Source organism: Micromys minutus (genome assembly GCF_963924665.1).
Source record: "Micromys minutus genome assembly, chromosome: 30".
Classification (NCBI taxonomy): domain Eukaryota; kingdom Metazoa; phylum Chordata; class Mammalia; order Rodentia; family Muridae; genus Micromys; species Micromys minutus.
The window spans coordinates 29,804,149-29,811,493 of NC_137965.1; positions in this window are offsets into that span (position 1 = coordinate 29,804,149).

Sequence of the window (7,345 nt, forward strand, 5' to 3'; positions counted from 1 at the left end):
TCCCCGATCCAGTGACCGGGAACAGATCTTAGGAACTTCTGTTCCCACCCGGAGATGATTTCAGGACACAGAGCGGAGCCTGGCCCACCTGTAAGCCAGAAAGGCGGCTCGTAGAGGCTGAGCATCTGTGATCAGGAACAGATCTTAGGAACGTCTGTTTTCACCCAGAGGCGACTTCAGGACGCAGAGCGTAGCGTGGCCCAGCTGCCACCCAGAACCTGGGCTGCCGGGGAGTAGAGAGATCTCTGCGGAGTGCACAGGGAAAGTGTACCAGGGACACAGACCAGATACAAGGGAAAGGCAAGAACATATCACTGACAACAAAATGGCAAGAGGGAAGAGAACGGGTATATCCCAAGGAAACCAAGACAATCTAGCAACACCAGAACCCAGCTCTCCCATAGTAGCAAACATCGGAATTCCAAACACTCCAGAAAAAGAAGACACAGACCTGAAATCATGCCTCAAGACGCTGATAGAGTTACTTAAACAAGAAAGGGAGGAAAAGCAAAAAGATTCAGAAGCTTTTAAAGAAGAAACAAGAAAAACACTCAAAGAAATCAAAGAACGAGAGGAAAACAGAACCAAAGAAATAAAGGAATGGAAGAGGAAAATAAAAACAGAAATTGACACAATAAAGAAAACGCTAAAAGAGATAACCCTAGAGTCAGAACACCAAAAAAAGAAATCAGGAGTCACAGAAGCAAGCATTTCCAACAGATTACAAGAGATCGAGAAGAGAATCTCGGGGGCAGAAGACAACATTGCAAACATAGACAAAAAAGCCAGAGAAGATGCAAAAAACAAAAAGCTCCTAACCCAAAATGTCCAAGAAATACAAGACACAATGAGAAGACCGAACCTAAGGATAATAGGAATAGAAGAGGGAGAAGAGTATCAACTAAGAGGCACAGTAAATATCTTCAACAAAATCATAGAAGAAAACTTCCCTACCCTCAAGAATGAGATGACCACGAGCATAAAAGAAGCCTTCAGAACTCCAAATAGGTTGGACCAGAAAAGAAATACCTCCCGACACATAATAGTAAAAACATCAAGGGCCTAAAGGAAAGATAGAATACTAAAAGCAGTAAGGGAAAAAGGTCAGGTAACATATAAAGGAGGAACAATCCAACTTACACCTGATTTCTCAACAGAGACTATGAAAGCTAGAAGAGCCTGGACAGACATCATGCACTCCTTAAGAGAGCACAAGTGCCAGCCCAAGCTGCTATACCCAGCAAAACTATCAATCACCATCGATGGAGAGACAAAGATATTTCAAGACAAATCAAAATTCACACAATATCTGACCACAACCCAGCACTACAGAGAATTATAGGTGAAAAACCCAATACAAGAAGGGAAAATACAGCCTAGTAAAAACAAGAAAACTCCTAAACAAGAAAACTAAAAGAAGAAAAAAACACAGACACAACTCAACCCAAAAAAGCAAAAATGGCAGCAAACAGAAACCATTATTCCTTGATATCTATTAACATAAATGGTCTCAACTCCCCAATAAAGAGACATAGGCTATCAGACTGGATACATAAACAAAATCCAGCCTTTTGCTGCATACAGGAAACTCATCTCAGAGACAGACACAGACACTATCTCAGAGTAAAAGGGTGGGAAAAAAACTTCCAAACAAACAGCTCCAAGATGCAAGCTGGAGTGGCTATTCTAATATCGAATAAAGTAAATTTCCAACCAAAATTTATCAAAAAAGATAAAGAAGGACACTTTTTACTCATTACCGGGGAAATCTGTCAGGAGGAACTCTCAATCTTTAACATATATGCTCCAAATAAAAAATCACCCACATTCATATAAGAAACTCTACTAAAGCTCAAAACATACATTTCACCCCACACAATAATAATGGGAGACTTTAATACCCCACTCTCACCAATGGACAGATCAGGGAAACTGAAACTGAACAAGAACACTGCAAAACTAGCAGAGACTTTGAACCAACTAGAATTAATAGATATATACAGAACATACTATCCTAAAGTAAAAGAATACACCTTCTTCTCACCACCCCATAGCACCTTCTCGAAAATTGACCACAAAATTGGACACAGAACGAGCCTGCATAGATATAAGAAGATTGAAATACTCCCATGCATCCTCTCAGATCACCATGGTCTACGGCTGGTCTTTAACAACAACAAAGACAACAAAAAGCCCACATACACATGGAAACTAAACAACGCTCTGTTAAAGGATAGCAGGGTCAAAGAAGAAATAAAGAAAGAAATTAAAGACTTTCTAGAATTCAACGAAAACGATAACACAACATACCCAAACCTATGGGATGCAATGAAAGCAGTATTGAGAGGAAAACTCATAGCCCTAAGTGCTTCCAAAAAGAAACTGGAGAGAGCTCACATCAGCAACCTGACAGCACAGCTAAAAGCCCTAGAACAAAAGGAAGCAGATATACCCAAAAAGAGTAGACGGCAAGAAATAATCAAAATTAGGGCAGAAATAGACCAAATAGAAACAAAAAGAACCATTGAAAAAATGAACAAAACAAAGAGTTGGTTCTTTGAGAAAATCAACAAGATTGATAAACCCCTAGCCAGACTAACTAAAGGGCAAAGAGAGAGTATCCAAATTAACAAAATCAGAAAGGAAAGTGGTGACATGACAACTGAAACTAAGGAAATTCAAGAAATCATCAGATCCTACTACAAAAACTTATACTCCACAAAATTGGAAAATCTGGAGGAAATGGACGAATTCCTAGACAGATACAAGGTCCCAAAGTTTAACCAGGACCAAGTAAACCATCTACATAACCCTATAACACATAAAGAAGTAGAAGAAGTCATCAAAAGCCTCCCAACCAAAAAAAGCCCAGGTCCAGACGGGTTCAGTGCAGAATTTTATCAGACATTTATTGGGGATATAACACCAATATTCACCAAACTATTCCAAAATATAGAATCAGATGGAATATCACCCAACTCATTTTTTGAGGCTACAATAAGCCTCGTACCTAAACCACACAAAGACCCTACAAGGAAAGAGAACTTCAGACCAATCTCACTTATGAACATTGATGCAAAAATACTCAACAAAATCCTTGCTAACCAAATCCAAGAACACATCAAAACCATCATTCATCATGACCAAGTAGGCTTCATCCCTGGGATGTAGGGATGGTTTAACATAAGGAAATACATCAATGTAATCCACCATATAAACAAACATAAAGACCAAAATCACATGGTCATCTCACTAGACGCTGAGAAAGCATTCGACAAAATCCAACACCCCTTCATGTTAAAAGTCCTGAAAAGAACAAGAATCCAAGGTCCATACTTAAACATAATAAAAGCAATATACAGCAAACCAACAGCCAACATCAAACTTAATGGCGAGAAACTTGAAGCAATCCCACTTAAATCAGGGACTCGACAAGGGTGCCCACTCTCCCCCTACCTATTCAACATAGTACTGGAAGTCCTGGCTGGAGCAATTAGACAGCAAAAGGAGATCAAGGGGATACAAATCGGAAAGGAAGAGATAGAAACATCACATTTTGCTGATGACATTATAGTGTACTTGAGTGACCCCAAAAATTCCACCAGAGAACTCCTACAGCTGATAAACAAGTTCAGCAAAGTGGCCGGATACAAAATTAACTCAAGCAAATCAGTAGCCTTCCTATACTCAAAGGACAAACATGTGGAGAAAGAAATTAGGGAAAATGTACCCTTCACAATCATTACAAAAACTATGAAATACCTTGGTGTGACTCTAACTAAGCAAGGAAGGACATGTATGACAAGAACTTCAAACCTCTAAAGAAAGAAATTGAGGAGGATCTCAGAAAATGGAAAGATCTCCCATGCTCATGGATTGGAAAGATCAACATCTTAAAAATGGCCATCCTACCAAAAGCAATCTACAGATTCAATGCAATCCCCATCAAAATTCCAACCCAGTTCTTCATGGAATTGGAAAGATCAATGTGCAATTTCATATAAAATAACAAAAGACCTAGAATAGCGAAATCCATCCTCAACAACAAAAAAACATCTGCGGAAATCACTATCCCTGACCTCAAGCTATATTACAAGGCAATTGTGCTGAAAACTGCATGGTACTGGTACAGAAATAGGCAAGTGGATCAATGGAATAGAATAGAAGATCCAGAAATGAGCCCTCATGTATATGGTCACCTGATTTTTGACAAAGGAGCAGTAAACATTCAATAGAAAAAGGACAGCCTATTCAACAAATGGTGCTGGTCCAACTGGCACTCAACATGCAAAAGAATGAAAATAGACCCGTTCTAATCTCCTTGTACAAAGCTCAAGTGTAAGTGGATTAAAGATCTCCACATTAAACCAGATACACTGAAACTATTAGATGAGAAAGTAAGGAAAACCTTAGAACACATAGGCACAGGAGAAAATTTCCTGAACAAAACACCAATGGCTCAAGCTCTAAGGTCAAAGATTAACAAATGGGACTTAATGAGATTGCAAAGTTTCTGTAAGGCTAAGGACATTGTCAAGGAAACAAAACGGCAACCAACAGAAAGGGAAAAGATCTTTACCAACACCACAACAGATAGAGGCCTAATATCCAATGTGTACAAGGAACTCAAAAAGCTAGACACCAGAGAATCAAATAACCCTATTAAAAAATGGGGTACACAGCTAAACAAATCATTTTCAGTTGAGGAACACCGAATGGCCGAGAAACATCTGAGGAAGTGCTCGATATCCTTAGCCATCAGGGAAATGCAAATCAAAACAACCCTAAGATTCCACCTCACACCAGTCAGATTGGCCAAGATCCAAAACTCAGATGACAGCAGATGCTGGCGAGGCTGTGGAGAAAGAGGAACACTTCTCCACTTTTGATGGGGTTGCAAGCTAATACAACCACTCTTGAAATCAGTCTGGCGATACCTCAGAAAATTGGATATAGTACTACCTGAAGACCCAGCTATTCCACTTCTGGGCATATACCCCAGAGACACTTTAATACACAACAAAGATATATGCACCACAATGTTCATAGCGGCTCTATTTATAATAGCCAGAAGCTGGAAGGATCCCAGATGCCCTTCAGAAGACGAATGGATACAAAAATTGTGGTACATATACACAATGGAATACTACTCAGCCACCAGAAACAATGACTTAACCAAATTCTTAAGAAAATGGCTGCATCTAGAGAAGATCATCCTGAGTGAGATAACCCAGTCACAAAAGAACAGACATAATATGCAGTCACTGATAGTGGGATGCTAACCCCAGAGGCTTGCACTCCCCCAGAAACAACTCACAGACTGTTTGAAGTCCAAGAAATAAAGAAAACAAAAAATATACATATATTCACAAAAGAAGAAGCCTGACTATTTCCATGTTGCGTTTTGTTTTACATGTACTTTACGCTTATTGTAACTAGTAGGTTTTCAATGCATAGTGTCAAGCCCTTGAAAAAAATCAAGTACTGACTAAAAAATATATTCACATGGTTTTATGTAAAATTTATTTTAATGTCTGAAAAACCAGTACTGACAAAAATGTATAATTTTAAGCAAAAAATGTTTAAAATCTGTACATTTATCTTTGTTTTGAAAAATAAAGTCGTTAAAAAAAAAAGATGCTCCAACATATAACAAGGACACATGCTCCATCATGTTCATAGCAATATTATTTATAATAGCCAGAAACTGAAAAGAACCTAGATGTCTTTTAACAGAGGAATGGAAACACATATTTTGGTACATTTACACACTGGAGTCCTACTCTTTTATTAGAAACAATGACATTATGGAATTCTTGGCAAATATATAAAACTAGAAGCAATCATACTGAGTGAGGTAACACAGTCCCAAAAGAATACACATTTTATGCAGATACTGATAAAGAGATATTATCTCAAAAACTATGAACAACCAAGGAAAAATTTACAGACATTATGAAACTCAAGAAAGAAGATCAAAATGTGGACGCCTCAGTCCTTCTTAGAAGAAAAATTAAAACACTCATTGGAGGAAATACAGGGAGAAATAGAGGAGGAAGAATTGGATAAAAGATACTTGAGATACTGCCTAACCTAGGAAGTGACCCCATATGCATGCACCAAATCCAAGCACTAATTCTGATTCTAAAAAGTACTTTCTGGCAGGAGCCAGATATGAATGCCTCCTTAGAAGCTGTACCTTAGAAGCTTCCTTAGAAACAGATACAACAACTGAAGATGCTTGCAGCTAGCCATCAGACTGAACAGATAATTAAGGAGCTAGAGAAAGGAATGAAGGAGCTGAATGGTTTATAACCTCATGGGAAGAACAAAATTATTAAACAACCTACCTCTCCAGAACTCCCAGTTTCTAAACCACCAACTTATGAGCACACCTGGAGAAAATCATGGTTTCAGTTGCATATATAGAATAGGATATCAATGACTGTGAGAATAGGTCTTTGTCCAGTGAAGGCTCATTATTCTCAGTTTAGGGAAATGCCGAGGTGTTTAGGTGGAGAGGGTGGTTTGGAGAAGGAGCACCTTCATGGAAAAAAGGGGAGAAGAAGAAGGATGGGAGTGGGGAGAGCAGGATAATATTTGAAATGTAAATATAGAAAATATCCAACAGAAAATAGTCCTTAATTTTTTTACTTCAAGTTTCAAATTATGAACGATTACATGACTATGACTGATGCATTAAGTATGAAAAATAAAGTCACATTTGTGATAGGATGTGAATCTACCCTCACTTTGGGGAAGGGTACGTGAACATGGATTAAATAATATATTGAGCTTGAAATTTTTGAGCAGAGTCTCATAAAAGATTCCAGTATGAAGACGGTACATGTAGTTATAGTATATCCACAGCTCTGGGGATTTGTTCTGAATGTAAATATAGTGGCCATACAAAAATGGTAATTTTCTGTCAATGTTTTTTGTTTTATGATAGCTTATAATATACAAGATGGCATATATCTTGATGCATTTTAACAAATGAGAAAATAAAGAAAGCTCATCATGTAAAATTTCATTATTTTAATTTTTTAAAATGAATCTTCATTATTGTCATAAAAGCTGCATTCTCAAAATTTTAACAGTGCAATTCAACAAATATCCATGCTTAAATATAAAAATTAAGACTAAAACTCACAATATAATCTTCTAAATGTTTACAGAAATAGACCTTTTGTAATGTACAAATGATTGAAAAATAGATGAAATTAAACAAATAATATTTCTGAGTCCCCTGTTCTCATAGTCATATGATAATTTAGAAGACAGATGTGTGTGTTTACAGGGTAGGAGAGGCTATAGGTGCTTTGTGGAGGAGAGACTGGGAGGG